Source organism: Cetorhinus maximus, chromosome 21 (genome assembly GCF_964194155.1).
Source record: "Cetorhinus maximus chromosome 21, sCetMax3.hap1.1, whole genome shotgun sequence".
In the NCBI taxonomy this organism is placed as follows: Eukaryota; Metazoa; Chordata; class Chondrichthyes; order Lamniformes; family Cetorhinidae; genus Cetorhinus; species Cetorhinus maximus.
The window spans coordinates 42,554,171-42,570,421 of NC_135899.1; the positions used below are offsets into that span (position 1 = coordinate 42,554,171).

Sequence of the window (16,251 nt, forward strand, 5' to 3'; positions counted from 1 at the left end):
GCGGACTGATGTTTTTTGAGTTCTGCTGTCAGGTGTTTGAATGTGCTGCATAGGCACAGTTTGGTGCATTTTTTTTTGTCATTTAATCTCTCCAGGTCTGCAGCCCCAAGGCAGCCCCTCAGCAGCTATCTGCCTTCAGGGAGCTCGCTAGAAGCGCCCATCCGCACCCTCACTTCTGTCAGCGCCCACCCGCTTTCCACCCCCTCGGCAGCGCTGAGGCTTTCTCAGCGTGTGTTTCATGCTGACTGGCCGTTAATTGCGTTCGGGGGCCGATTGTGGGGAAGCACATTTTGCATCCGCTTTCGGGCCCGCCCGATGAACATAAGATTCAGGCCATTGATTAACAACTCCGATCAAATAGTAGGCAGAAGACGTTAATGCCTTATCACTGCATTAAAAATTCATCTAATATAACATTCAGTTATAGCCTGTACACTTTATTCTATTGCCATGGGGAAGCACTTGGCCTTCGCTTGTCAATTGTCTGTTAGGGGAATGTAGCATTTAGAGAAAAGCAAACACAAAGCTCCCCCAGTCATTCCATGCTGTAATGTGCTAGACTGAACTTAAGAGACCCCCTGAAGTTACTGAGTAATATTGCTCTAACAAATACATACAATATTCTTAGGTTAATCACTCTTTATACAGCATGATACTAGCCTATAGAGGCCAGTAAGGCCCGAGCTTTGATACTGCTCTGTGCTGAGTTAGCTGAGCCAAGCTGAGGCTTGACAAAGTACTACAATTAGTCTCAAGGTCAGCAGGCTAGAAATGGCAGGGCTCCTTTTTATTATCTAGTATCCCCTGCTGGAAGTACATGTGTGGATATTGGAAAGCAGACTCGGGTTTAGAATCATGCAGCACATTCAGTCCATCGTGCCTATACTGGCTCTTTGAAACGTGTATTTGATTAGTTCAATTCCCCTGCTCTTTGCCCATATCCTTGCAATTCCTTTTCAAGTACTTATCCAATTCCCTTTTTGAAGTTAGTATATTGAATCTACTTCTAAGAACTCTTCAGGCAGATCACAACAACTCACTGCATTAAAAAATCTCATCTCATTTCACCCTCCATTTCTTTTGGTCAGTTACCTTAAATCTGTGTCCTCTGGTTATCGACTCTCCTACCAGTGAGAACAGTTTCTCATTATTTACTGTACCAAAACTCTTCACAATTTTCAGCATCTCTATCAGACCTCTGCTAACCTTCTCTGTCCTGAGGTGAACAATCCCTGTTTCTCCAGTTCTCGCCACATAAATGAAGCCCCACATCCCTGGAATCATTCCAGTAAATTTCCTCTATACCCTCTCGAAGGCCTTGACGTCCTTTCTAAAGTGTGGTGTCTAGAATTGGATACAACTGATGGCAGTAATACTTCCATCAACATTTCCCAACTTTAGGAGACAATAATGCAGACTTGCACTTTGCACGGTTAATTAATTTCAGGTGAACCGTACAACTTCTTAAAGAGCAAACATATAATTAAATTGATTGAAGTGAAGTTCTGCTTCAAATAAGTCAAGAGGTGTCAGCTGTGGCTCAGTTCATAGCACCCTCACCTTTGAATCAGAGGGTTGTGGGTTCATGTCCCACTCCCGGAAACCAAGAACTGTGATTGTGCTCGAAAGAGTTGCAACCTGTGACTGTTGATAACTTGAAAGAGTTTCAAATAAGTCAACCAGAATTTTTGCATAATTTATTCTGTAGACTATATTGAACATATGAGTGAGATTTTCCCTGAATTCTTTAGGCTTAGAAAGAACCTCTGAGGTGACCAAGATTGGGCCTTAAACTGAAAGAACAGCTTAGCTTGAATTTAGTGCAAGACACCATCTTGGTCAAGAAGCTGATACCTGCAATACCTGGGACTGATTACCACTTAAATTGCCTGCACAGCATTTGGGTGAATAGCAATTAGCCTAATACTCTCTCCGAACAGTGACCAGCTGATTGGGAGTAAACTAGTTGTTGCAGAGGGTTTTGATGGCTCCTTAAAGGTATATTAGCGTTTACTATTCACTAGTTGTTGGAGGATTTAAGAGGAGATTTGAAACACATCAGGAGATGTTCTGGAGTACTTGGTCAGAAGTTCACCAATGGCTCTATCAATACTTATTCTCAAAATTCTCTGAGGGTTTTACCTAGAAAGTAGGTGCTGTGTTACTCCCAACTTATTGGACACCTATAGGAAAAGGTGAGTGCTTGGTTCGAGATCCCCTTCATCTGAATGAGACATGGGAGGAGGACAACAGGCCAGGAAGATCAGCATCAGCTGCTGCTGGAAAGAGAGAGAGAGACAAGAGGACAAGGTGGATTCCTTCCCACCTGAAAGTATAAGACATTCTTCCTTCTCAGGCTTTCCTCTCCAGTACCACATCTGAGAACCTGCCATTTGGCCCCTAAGCCAATTAGACTTTAGAATAGTTGTGTCTAATTAGCACAGTGCCCATTTAGCACCTGTTTTCATCCATTCACCAAAATAAACCCTTAGAGTTGCTTTAATTTCTAAGGTTGATAGGAGTCATTATCCTTCTCATTCACTCTGATGCCATCTTAAATGGGTTGTAAGACTTTGATGCAATCTCTGAATTTACAAACTACTGTAAATGCATTGATCAATGCTGTTTACCCAGCTGTCCCCTCAGGTGGAGCGAAAAGATTCAAAGGCAGTATTCAACATAAAACAGTAGATTTCAGCTTACCTAGCCAAATTTTTCACACAACCAACATTGTTGGAAACAAATTATCTGGTCATTTATCTCATTTCTGTGTGTGGAACCTTGCTGTATGCAAATTGGATGCATTTCCTTCCATTCTAACAGTGATTACATTTTAAAAGATAACTAGTTATGAAGCACATTGTGACTTCCTGAGGCTTGCCTTGTTAGCCAGCACAGTGTAAAACTGAAGCATGCACAAGACCTCAGATAAAAGGTTCTACAATACCCAGCGATGATAGCCTCCATTTCAGACATGTGCCTCAGAGTCGGAACTTCTCTCAAATGCACACCTGAGTGAGAAAGTGCGTGATAAGCCATGCCTCAAAAATGCTCCTAGAAAATGCCTCTCATAGTTCATCACACCAGGAATATATGGGGAACCGTTCAATTTCACCAGAGGCAAAGGGAGATCAGATGTCATTCTAGTTTTGAACAACATAATGGAGAAGTAAGTCAAAAAACAAAATAACAAGGAATTGTGGTTACCTTTGGTAGGCTACATAAAGACCTTTGACTAAGTTCACCATGCAGAGCTATGGAAAACCCTGGGCTGGATTTTCATCTTAGAGCTGGGTAAAGGGAGTAAGAAAGTTTCCCAGCTCGGCGCACCCACTTCAGGCAAAAGTGCCTACAAAGGCACTTTCATTCTGGGGGTGAGGTGCAGGTGCTAACTGGAGTCAGGCCACTGCCCCGGGAAACAGTTCAGAGGCAGACACAGGGGCTGTTGCAGGCTGTTTAAAAGGTCCGTCTCAGTGCTCTTGGCCTTATGGCCTTACCCCAGTTACAATAAAAACAATGATACAGAAAGCAGCCCTCCAGCCCTCACCCCTCACATCCCCTCACCCCTACATACTCCCAATGCCCTCGCCATGCCAACTTCTGCCCCTTCCCCACTCCCCAATGGTCCCTCATACCCTCCATGCCAACCTATGCCCTCCACCCACTGCCAATGTCCACTCATTCCCTCTATGGCACTTCAATGCCAATTTACTCAATATACACTCTGTCCAGTACCAATGAAACTTACAGTAACAATGTCAGTGTGAAAAAGCTTTTTAAAAAAGTCATTCATTCATCACTTTCTCACAACTCCTTCTGCTACAGCCCTATAAAAATGTCAATCAACCAGCCCTTTAAAGTATCAATAGCAAAACTGCAAGTAGATGACACCACTTTATCTTGTGTAAACAAATATTGAGCAACTGAGAAATAGATCTAAGACAGAAATCTGTCAATCAAGCAATGTTTTCCCTTGGGTGCAATGCCACATTGTCCCAAACCCACCACATTACTCATGCAATCCAGGGAAACATGCTGTTTTGATGGCGGCCAGGCTCCAATTCGCCTGCCACGCCGTCACCTCACCGCTTCATCATGCCAGGCACCACATTTAAAGTACAGCCACACTCAGTGCTTCCAATCCAGGACTGCAGCAAAGAAGACATGGCCCTAAAAGGTAAGAAGACTGCAGCCCTCGAGTGCCTTTTGGACATGGTGGAGGCCAGCGGTGATGTCCTTTATCCCCAATCTGGCTGCAGGAGGAGCAACAACATTACCACTCCAGCTTGGTAGGTGATGGCAGTGGTGATCAGTGCCAACGCTGCACAGAAGAGGTTGGCCATCCAATGCAGATAGAGGATGAATGATCTCATCCGTGCAGCCAGGGTACGGCAACCATCTCATCACTCTAAACTCACACACTCAAACCCATCACACATTCACTGGCATCTCACTCACTGCCAGCTCAAGGGACATCACCACCCATTCTCATACACATACCCTCACATCTCCATCTGGCCTCATCTCCTCTGGAGACTGCCTCCTCAGCCCTCACCATCTTGAGACCAATTGCACAGATCAACATGTGCCCCCACATACAGCCAAGGTTACCATCCTTCCCCAGTACAACTCTCACCCTGCAGCCTCTTCCCTTGCCTGAGGCCACTTCTCCCCCTTCCCCAAGCAAGCTCTAGCCCTGCAGCCATTGAAAAGTCACCTACATATGGCTGGTCTGGTAGGTAGAGACCTGCCCGTGAGCCCCCCCTAAAAGTGATGTGATGCTGTTTGTGAAGCCTTGCGCTGATGACTGTGAGTGCTGCCCGAAGCAAGATAGGTAAACAAACCTTGAAGTCCCAAGCGAATTGCAACCCACCAAGTGCACGCCTTATATATGCTGCGATGTCTTTCCACTGACTTGGGCGGACAATCCAGGGGCGGGGAGGGGTGGGGATGAGTGCAGCAGGCTGGCCTTATAATGATATGCTGGTGTATTACAATGAGGTTCCCAACGTCCGATTGGGGGGAATGCGGCCCACTGTCAGCGGGTGGAGCAGCTGAGTGATTTTTGGCCTTCTCGCTATATTGTCCACTCATACCGAACACACCTGATGCTGGCAGGCAAGAAAAACCTTGGCCTAAATGTCATCTTGTTGTTTTCATCTGCAACGTCCCTGAATCCTATATCCACCATCAAACGTAGGGGCCAGTCCTGGGCACAATACTTGAAGCATGAACTCACTTACAACTGCACTTTCAAAATCCCAAATGTCTAGCCTTTGACCCTCCATTCACAACAATATTTCTGCAGTTACTGATTTGCTCAACTACAGCCTTGTCTTAACCTTTGATGTCCTCAGCCCCACTAAAACCATTATTTTCTCTCATCTGGACAATTCCCCTGGTATAACCCTCTTCTCCATTCCCTCCAGTCCAAGGGACAGACTTGAGTGGAGAAGATAGACACCCTGGTTTAGCCATTCATTGACAGGTCTGGCTGAACCATATAAAGCACTATCGATTCCTCCTCTCCAGCACCAAAACTGTTCACTATTTCAGGATCATAGTGGAATGCAAAGACAACACCCGGCCTCTTTTCTCTACCATAATATTGCAAAGTCTGAAGCTATTGACTTTGGTTCCCGCTACAAATACCGTCCCCAAGCCACTAATTCTATCCCTCTCCCTGGCAACTGTCTAAACCAAAGTGTTCACAACTTTGGTGTCATATTTAACATGGAGCTGAACTTCCAATTACATATGTGTGCTATCGCTAAAACTATCATTGCCACTTCCATAACATCATCCAACTCTGGCCCTGCGTCAGGTCATCTGCTGCTGAAAACCCCCTCCATGCCTTTGTTACCTTTGGATTTGACTATTCCAACACACTCCTAGCCTGCTCTCCACATTCTACCCTCCATAAACTTGAGGCCATCCAAATCTCTGCTGCCTGTGGCTTAACTTGCACCAAGTCCCATTCACCCAGCACTCCTTTACTTGAGGACCAACATTGGCTCCTGATTAAGCGATATCTCAATTTTAAAATTCTCATCCTTCTTCTCAAATCCCTCCATGTCCTCATCCCTCCAAGTTTCTATGATCTCCTCCAGCCCCACAACCCTCAGATATCTCTGTATTCTTCTAATCCAGACCTCCCAAGCATTCCCAATTTTAATCAGTCCTTCAATGGCCATACCTTCAGTTGCCAAGGCCCTAAGCTCTGGAATTTCCTCCCTAGACCTCCCTCGCTCTACTTCTCTGTCCTCCTTCAGAATGCTGTTCAAAACCCATTTCTTTGGCCAAGCTTTTGGACATCTGCCATAACACCTCATGTGGCTCAGTGTCTAATTTTGTTTTATAATGCTCCTGTAAAGTATTTGGAATATTTTACTATGTTAAAGGTGGCATATAAATACAAGTTGTTGTTGTTGTTGAATATACTAAACCTTTATATAACCTTAATACAATGCTCTTAATTTTATACTTTATTGACCTAGTCACATTTTTTATTTGCTTTCTCTAAAGCCACCTTACTTTGCTTGTGAATCTTTAGTTATTGATCATTAACTATTCGCAACTTCATGTCCCAATCAGATGCCTTTACATCAATCAGACATGTATTGAGTTATCTGTTCCATGTTGCGACAATCCCACACAAGCCCACAATTGTTATGATCCAGGATGAGCTCCAAATTGTTATAATCCTGGACAACACCCCAAATTATTATGATCTCAGTAGAGACCAGTAACGATTTTTATTTTCTTTAGAATCTCAAAAGCCAGGTATTTACTGAAAGAATGAAGCCACAACATTCACAGTTTAAATCAAAAGAATTTTACTGCACAAAAATCAAAGAGCATGAATACTAATAAATACATTCTATCTTAAATAGTCCATTACATTAAAGATAATAAAAGTGTAATGACCTCAGATATTTATAATCTAAACCAAACTCATTAAATCACGTTGTTTCTACACTCAATAGACTTACACCCCCAATAAACTCAAGTCAGATACTTACAAACATCGGAAGAAGGGCTGAGATTTCTTGGGCCTTCCACTTACTTCTGGCAAGGTTTTCCCTTCAGATCTCCTTAATCATCCCATGATTGCAAACTCCTTATTCAACACAGGTGTCTCTTGTCTGTTAAGCATAGCCACCTCAGGTCAGAACTCCTAGCTTGGCTATCCCAGAAGTTCAACTCACTGTTGGGAGTCCTTCAGTTAACAAGATTTTAAGCTCTTTTAGCCAACCCACAAAATTTCAACTGAACTGCTTTCTTCTCTGTAGTCAGCTTGTTCTCAAACCTAAAACTGCTTGAGCCCAGAATCATACCCCTATAATTAACTTACGTTGACCTTTTTGCCCTTTATTGTTTATCTCCTAGGCAAACTGGTCACACAATCATTTACCAGAAGCCAGTTGTTTTACCAGAAGTCATATCTAGAGAAAACTAGGCTGGATTTTATGGAGAGATGGGGTGCAGATTGTTCGCACCCCCCAGAAGGAAATTTGGCCATCAGATGACACACCTAAAAGAAGCCAGCTCCACACCATTAATGCATTGCAGGTGGACTAAACAGACAGAGTGGGACCTCCAACCTCCTCTAGCAGTCCCAGCAGTACCAGAACTTGGTAGTGGATACTTCCAGCAGTAGCTGCAAGCAGTCCCATGCAGAACTTCACTGGACCCCTGAGAGAGGTGAATCCTGGGCTTTTAGGGAAGGAAGGGGTCAGACAGCTTCAGGAGTGTAGGAAGGGGTCAGACAGCCTCAGGAGGGGAGCAAGGGGGTGGTGCAGCTGGTTTTGGAGACCAGGCAGGAAGGGACTCAGAGGGGCTTATATCTTTGAGGGCAGTGTCTTCCAATGCACACTGGGCACCCGCTGAACGATGTGCTCCTCTTCTTCCCTCCTGCCTCTTTACAACTACTCAAAAAATGGACTGCCCACTCCCGCCCATGCCAACAGCATTATGGCATGAGCAGCGTAATATTCCAGTCAATTGACTTGGTAACAAGCTCAGTTGATCGTTAATTACTTATTTAAAAATGGCAGCAGGCTGACAATTTCAGCACCCACCCACTTACCGTGTTATAGGAACAGCTCGGGGTAGGTGGGAAGGTGGTGTGCTGGGCACCCCTCTTATTTTATGTGCCCCCCTCCCACCGGCCGAAAAGATGCCCAACAGTGTCTGTAAAATACAGCCCCTAGTTCTTAAAGGGACTATATCCCCAACACAAAATATAGGCTTTTCCCCCCAAAAGCACATGGGCCATCACAATCGGCATCAAGCAACACTTCACAGTAACTAACATTTGCCACTCGTTAGTTTATTCACTTAACTACTGAAAACCAGCTTGTTGATTACGATCATAGAAAAAAGAATGAACAGCAAAGGACCAGCACAGACTCCTGGCAAAAACCAAACTTCATCAGTTCCCATTGTTAACTCTTTCCATTAATAACCATTCCCTGTTTGTGCATTTTGAGCCAACTCTCAGTATCCATTATTGCATCCATTATTTCACCAACAAAACCACTTGATGATAGCCGGTTACATGAAACATTATCAAAATCTTCTGGTAATCCAGCTTTCTTCGCACATACTGAACCAAATTTTATGCTACCAGGCAGGCAGAGGGGCCTTGTAAAATGCCATGGTTTGCCTTTCTTGGCACCTAGCTACCGCTCCTGCCCTCAATTCTACCCACCCTTGTGCCAATTGAGGCCATTAAGTGGCCACTTAAGGGCCACCTCCTGCATCCACTGCTATTTCACAGATGGAAAGCTGAGGCCAGCAGCGGGTCAGAAATGTGGCAATTAACACTGCTCGGACCTCAGGCGGGAAAGGAGACTGAGGCTGCCTCGTACCTTGAGGCCCTGTCTCGTTAACCAAGCTGCAAACACACCTGCTTTTCCCTTCCTCCCACTGTCCTCTCCATCCCAGTGGTTTGTGGTTTGGTTTCCACATTGAATATTAATTGAATAATTAATCTTTCTTAAGGTAACTTGTGGCTGAATCTTTATTGGGAAGGCTTCCCGGACTCACGAGTCACTTAGGTCTGACTCAGGTAGGTTTCTTCAAAAATACTTTATTTACTCTAGATACATGATAAGACACTAGGTAAATACATCTCTCTTGTGTACAGACTATTCCATCGCTCTACCCAATCTCTTACACATGACTGCTGACATCACTGTTACATCATGAAACACATCCCTATTCATTACCATAACTATTAACCCATTATGCTACATCTACCCCTGCAGTACAATCTCAGTTTTTAAAAATAATTTTAAACTAATTTCTTAACTATTTATATTTTTGAACTTCTGTAACCTCTTTTACTGTTATTGATGCTGTCCAACTCCCACCCCCACCTCCCAACTCACTGTTATAAAGGATTCAATCTCACACAGTGTTATTGGATCTCTAGGAGGACGTTATGGACATTTGAAGCCACCCTTCTTTTCCCTGGAAGACAACATTGGCAGAATGGGACAACAGCTTTCCAGGACTGCTGGTAACTAGGCTGTGATCGTCAGGACGACTGAACTGTAAGGATCATGAAACCTGATATAGATTTTTCTTTTCCCACCTATTTCCATTATTTTTAATGTATTTCCATCCATTGTTTTATATCTGCCTTTTAGCCTATTTTGATCCCTTCCCCCCACCCCAGCCCCACTAGGGCTATCTGTACCTTTATTATCACTTTCCTTAGAAAATATCACCAGCTTCAACACCTCTTTGTTATTTTGTCTATGACATCTTTTGGTTATCTCCACCTATCACTGGCCCTCTATCCAGCTCTACCTGTCCCACCCCCCCTTAAACCAGCTTATATTTCACCTCTTTTCTATTTTTCCTTAGTTCTGTTGAAGAGTCATACGGACTCGAAATGTTAACTGTGTTCCTCTCCGCAGATGCTGTCAGACCTGCTGAGTTTTTCCAGGTATTTTTGTTTTTGTTTTGGATTTCCAGCATCCGCAGTTTTTTGCTTTTATGAAACCCGATGGATTCTACTGCCGGTACAATTATATATTTTGTTGTCATTTCACTTGAAGGACACTGCTTGGACACCATGAAGCGGTCTTGTATAAGTTACAAGGAAGTCTTTATTAACAGTACTTAACTATGTACATATTTACAGTTGGTATGGAGAGGACTCCATACTGGGTCCTCAGACATTGCTACTCACCTCCAAACTGGCCCTAGCTCTAGGTCATGTGACTTCTTACAGCACCATGTGGGCTGCACTGTATTCCATCTCATGTTAACTCTTTAGGTTCCAGATCCTTCTACTACAAAACCTTTTCAATGTAAGACTGATCCAAGAGACAAGACTTCGGGACATAGACAATCACACTCTCTTGAACAGGAAGAGGACAAACTAGGATTCACTTAGGAAACTTCTGCTCTCTCTTAGCACACCAGAGAAAGGCCTGAAGAGATAAAATATCTTCAACTTCGATGAAGAAATTCACAGCTACATTGAGAACGATGAAAAAGGTAGTCAGCATCTGAGATTTGACCAAACCTGGAAGACAAGAAGAAGAATGACGAAAATCCTGTAGGCATGGCAGGATATGAAGAAAATATGACTTCCCCACTACATTTCAGAAACTACTTTCACCTTCTGTAGGTAGTGGTAACATTGCCACACTTGCTTCAGCGTGAGGCTGCTCCATTGTATGGCAATGGGATGACTGTGTCAACATTATCTTCAGCAATGGAATGAATCTCCAGAACTAATACTGGATGAAACTTCTGTATAGGACTCTTAGCTGTAGTTTTGGCCTCTGCTTCTGCGCTGAAGGATAACTTTAGTGGAAGGATGGCTTTCTGATGAAATTGAAGTGTGAGCTTCAGCTTACTTTCACACAATCTAATAGACTCTCCCGAGGCTCTGACAGTGTGATCCACCTTGGAATCAAGCATTTTGTTTTCCCTGGTCAGCTCACTGTGGTCAGCCAGCAATATATAATGCATCTTGTTGATGAGCTCAGTGGGACAATTATACAAATTCTGCTCTTCAACAGCAAACACAGCTGTCTCCTCGAAAAAAAGTAACAGGCTTCATATGCCTTGGAGTAGATTCAAAGGCCAGAATTTTCCCGTCGGCGATTTGGAGGCCGACGGGAAAATGACATGGGATGACGTCGGGAGGAACCCCCGATGTCATCCTGCCCCATTTAAATATATCAGGAAGGCAGGCAGACAGCGAAATCAGCTGTCTGCCCGCCAACTGTCAATGGCCAATTGAGGCCATTGACAGGATAATTAAGGTAATTAAAGACCCTGCCCATCTTAAGGCTGGCAGGCAGGCCAGGGCCCCGGCGGGCAATAGAAAAAACATGAAACCTCATCCACTGGCGGGATGAGGTTTCATGTCTGTTTAAAAAATCTTTAATAAAGTTTATGTAATATTTATTAACATGTCCCATCTCGTGTGACGTTGTCACATGAGGGGGACATGTTAATAATTTTTTTATTTTTCTATTTTTTAAGTTTACAAACCTTTCAGCGCTCTCCCTGAGACAGCACTTAGTCAGTTGGGGATTCCCTCCCCCCTCCCCACACAGGAAGTGCATAGTGCTTCCCATCGGGCAGCCCGCTAGGTGGGCCTTAATTGGCCCTCCCACTTAAAATGTCGGTGGGGCCCATTTCGGCGGCAGAGTTCAGCTGCCCGTCTGCCGCCGAGCCGGTGGGAGCCACCCGTCCATCGAGGGCTAAATTCTGCCCAAAGAGTACACCAATCTTTAGGACCACATCTTCCAATGATTCACTCATTGCTACAATGACCTTTTTCTCATAACTTTCTTCAGGAAAAAGCCAACCTGGGTCACCGTCTGCTGCAGTGCCTTCTGTTTCCACACCTTCCAGCCTATCTTTAAAAAGAACTGAGAGATCTACAATCTCCTCCTGGGGTCCAATGGATGGTGCCTCTGTGATGGAGAGTGACCCACTGCTCCATGAATAAACCTCATCGGTTCTGCACCCGACTTTGAGAACTCCTCCATGAATGGTACCCAGATGTCCGTTGCTTTGAGCCATTCCAAATGATCAGCCAGTATTGTATTGACAGCTCCAGCTTCAAATTTGAAGTCAGTTTTAAAACCTTTAACTTCCAAAGTAACTAACCAAAATTTTTGTTCTTGATCCATTATTTCTCCTGAGAAATCTGTAATCTCAACTTTTTCCTCATTCCCAATTATCCAGAATTGTCTGCATTTCATAGACTTTCTCTTTTTTTAATTAAATTTTTAGATTTACAGAACTTCTTCAAGCGACCTGTCTATCTGCATTTTGCACTCCCTGGTGGACAATCTTGCCTTCTGCGCTGCTTTTTGGCACCCTATCATGGACATTTTAAGAGGGCTGCTGCAAGGTTTCCCGCCCTTTCACCCATTTTGGTCAGCTTTTGAGTGGACGCAGCTGCCGCCTTTGGGCTTATCCAATTAACAGACTGACCCGAAGCCTTGGTATTTTGATGGATTGGAGCCTGATTTTTCTCCCTAGGTTCAGCCTGCCTAATGTATTGAGCCACTTGTTCGAGTGTTAGGTTGTCTTTTGTCTGTAAAAAATCTGGCAGCTTTTCCTTGCAGACTCCGGCAACAATGTGGTCATGAATAAGTTCCTCTTTCAATGCATCATACCCGCAACAACTGGCTACAAATCTGTAAGGGACAATTCGATGGGATCTCTGCTTGAATCATGCTCGCTCAATTACAAGGTTCTGTTTTGGGCTGAAATATGCATTGAACGCTCTTACAATAGTTTCGAAGCCTGCAGAGATCTCTTCTACCCCTTGTCTCAGGAAGACATTGTTGGCAACAGGCTTGACTGCATAGAGGAATAAATTAGCCGGGTGCTTCTGCTTTGTGGAATGCAAGCCCAACACTCCTCAATACCTCAGGAAGTGCTTTTTCCACAACTCCTATTGCTGGCCTCTGTGGACCTTTGAGGTTTTCAAATGGCTGCGGAAGGGGTAGTGACTGCTCAACTGGTGCTGACATCGCTACCAACTCTCAGTGCGCCTCTCAGCAAGGTAAGTCTTCTAATTCTTCCTTTGAAGAAATCTTCTTCCGATTTCTCCCCGTAGGTATTCTGTTGATGGCACCAAATCATTGTTAGATTGATGTCATCACTGCTACTACTATGTTTTGTGTTTGATTTCCATGTTGATTAATACTTGGATTTCTCTTCAGATAATTTGTGGCCGAATCTATGTTGGGAAGGCTTCCATCTACTCAGGAGTGATTTAGGTCTGACTTGATAGGTTTCTTCAAAACTACTTTACACTATATATGTGATAAGTTTCTAGGTAAGTACATCTCTATTGTGTACAGACTATTCCATCTCTCTACCGAGTCTCTTGCACATGACTGCTGTTGTCACTGTTACATCATGATACATATCACTATCTCATTGCCATAATTGTTAACCCATTATGCTACACCCGGCCCCTGATTGCCCTCCCCTCTCTTGCCTCAACTTGTGATATCCCCTGCCTATCTTGCATCCAGTTCTAATGATAAATGCAGGAGACTGAATGCAGTCCCAACATTGGCCACTGCTCTCGGTGGCGCTGCTGGTACCAAAGATTTGCCAGTTATCTAACTGGCTGACAGCAAATAGATTTCATCTCCAGATGGGGATCAAAGTCTCACCTCAAGGTAATTAATGTTCCAAAGGAAATTAAATCATTGCAGGGCCTTATATAAAATTCAGCTCACTGTTCCGATCACTTTATCAAAAAAATGACTTGGCCTGAGCCACCCAAAACCACGTTGACTGTCTCAATAAATGCAGTAATCTATAAATGCTCTATAGGAGAATTCCTATAACTGCACAATGGTACAAAGGATGTTTCAATTACAGCAATTCTTTATGTCAGAATCCCCAATAACTGCAGTCTCCTTCTACAGAATGTCCAATAACTGTTGCATTCTATAATGGAATCTTGAACAACTGTAATACTCTCTAAGGCAATCGACAATAACTGCAATACTCAATAACACAACCCCCATCGCAACAATACTCTATAAATCAATCCTCAATAACTGCAATACTCTTTTAAGTCCTTGTTACAGTAACTCAACCAGGTTTATCTCATGTATGCCCTCGGAGTGAAGTGAAGTTCATTGGTTTACTATTCCCAGCACCCAAATTCTTTAAGTAAATGTCAGAACCACTGAAACTGGTCCCCAGTCCTCAAAAACTATCTGAGATCACAATGGGCTACTGGGAACATCACATATTGTCACAGATTCAGAATCAATTTTAAATACTGGGTATTTCTAACCTCCAACCTGAAATTGGCAGTTCTCTGGAAATTGAACCCTAAATGATCAGAATGATCACTTAAAATCACGTTATATGGTATAACATCCCCCCTTATTAAACAGTGTATTATCTAGCTTAAAAATAAAATACTGCGGATGCTGGAAATCTGAAACAAAAACAGAAAATGCTGGAAAAACTCAGCAGGTCTAACAGCATCTGTGGAGAGAGAAACAGAGTTAATGTTTCGAGTTCTTCAAAAAAGTCATATGGACTCAAAATGTTAACTCTGTTTTTCTCTCCACAGATGCTGTTAGACCTGCTGAGTTTTTCCAGCATTTTCTGTTTTTGTTTGCTATTATCTGGCTTAATTTGAGCATCACCATTAGCGATCTTCAACTACTATATTTAAAAATGAAAGTTCACACTTCTAGCATCACACTTTAAACTATTAATTGCTTAGAGCTGGAGCTGGAAATTTACTAGTTCTTGCTAACATACAAACTTCCCTCAGCAACTGCAAATAATCTCTAATTAACCCCAGATTCTTCTTCTTACAGCCATAAGACTTCAAAGGGACAGGCAGGTTAAACAGGACTCTTTCTTAGCAGCAGAATAATACCTCGGGTGTTAAACATGGTATAGCACAATATCATGTGGCTTACTGTGAGCACCATTTCAGGAGCTTTACTGTTCTTCTGAAGCGGGGTGTGCAGGGTGCTCTAAGAGCAGAATTTTAATAACTTGAGGTGGCACCATGCAATATTATTAAAGAGCATGTTAATGGATTCACAGCAAATGTCGTGTCATTGTAACAAAAATGGTGAGCTATTTTTATTTGAAGGAAAAATCCATTAAATGGATTGGTTAAGAATAGTATACAGCTCAATTTCAAGGTGTGCTCTGGGACTGTAACCTGGTTTTTGAAGTTAAGCATTGAACTTTTGCTGTTATAGTACATACAAACTAAAGCTGACTATGAATAACTTCAAGGAAGATGAAGTGCAGCCTGACAAGTGTCTTAACCCTGTTACAACTTTGGTCTTCTACTCAAGGGAAAAAAAACCTTATAAATTTTAACTCTCTCTCTGATACAGATGTACACATTTAACACCTGTACACTCCACACCCCCCCACCTACAAAATCCCTGCAGCTCCCCCCACCCAATTGTTTATCTTGGAAACACTTTGCTTGGAATGAACTAACCCACACAAAACAAGACAGACTTGGGTTTCTTCCTGGATCTCAGCCAGACACCAGGGAAGACACATCATGGTAAGACAGGGATTTATTTTCATATTTAGTCTTCACTGTTTAATGTGACAGAATGCACACTCAGAGGTTTTCAAAATGGAAAAAGTTATTGCAAGGTATAAAACATTGAGTTGTGTAAAAGGATTTTACTTTATGAAATTGATCCAGCGGTGATGTTCCAAATAAAACAAAGAAAACATTGAACTGGGAATAAACCACGAGCAGTAATCACAAACTTTCCAAGTAATCCCAAGACTGGTTAGTGTCTCAGAAGAAAGCACTGGACATTTGCCATTCCCAAGCACAATGCCTCCTTTAGAGGAATCTTGAATTAAGTTGTTTCTTCTCCCTCAGATCTTCTACCCTTCTCTCTGAAAGGTGTTAACTTTTCCTGAGATTTGAGGTGCTAGCCCTACAGTAGCTTCTCCAAGTAACCATTCTTCATTTTGAGTCTGGAGTGTCAGCAAGCTATTGGACTGTGGAAGACATCATAGCAGAGTCCCTTATCCACTAACAGTGCTCTTTGCAGCATTGTATAAAGGTGAGTAGTGAAAATCCAGGTTGATTTTATTCCCATCCCTAGCCCAGGGGTGCTGAGGCCCAGTGTAACACATCTAATGCTGCCACAACTGAGAAGCTGTAACTCAACGTAGGCCAGGATTGGATCCTGGACCTCTCTGTATTGCTCCTTACCTTATTTTTTCAGG

General features: G+C 43.2%; 1 protein-coding gene across 1 annotated transcript in view; it reads right to left on the reverse strand.

Moving 5' to 3' along the window:
- The window catches only part of kcnq4 (potassium voltage-gated channel subfamily Q member 4), a 596,979-nt gene that overhangs the window by 388,551 nt on the left and 192,177 nt on the right, over positions 1-16,251 (reverse strand). The window lies entirely within an intron of this gene.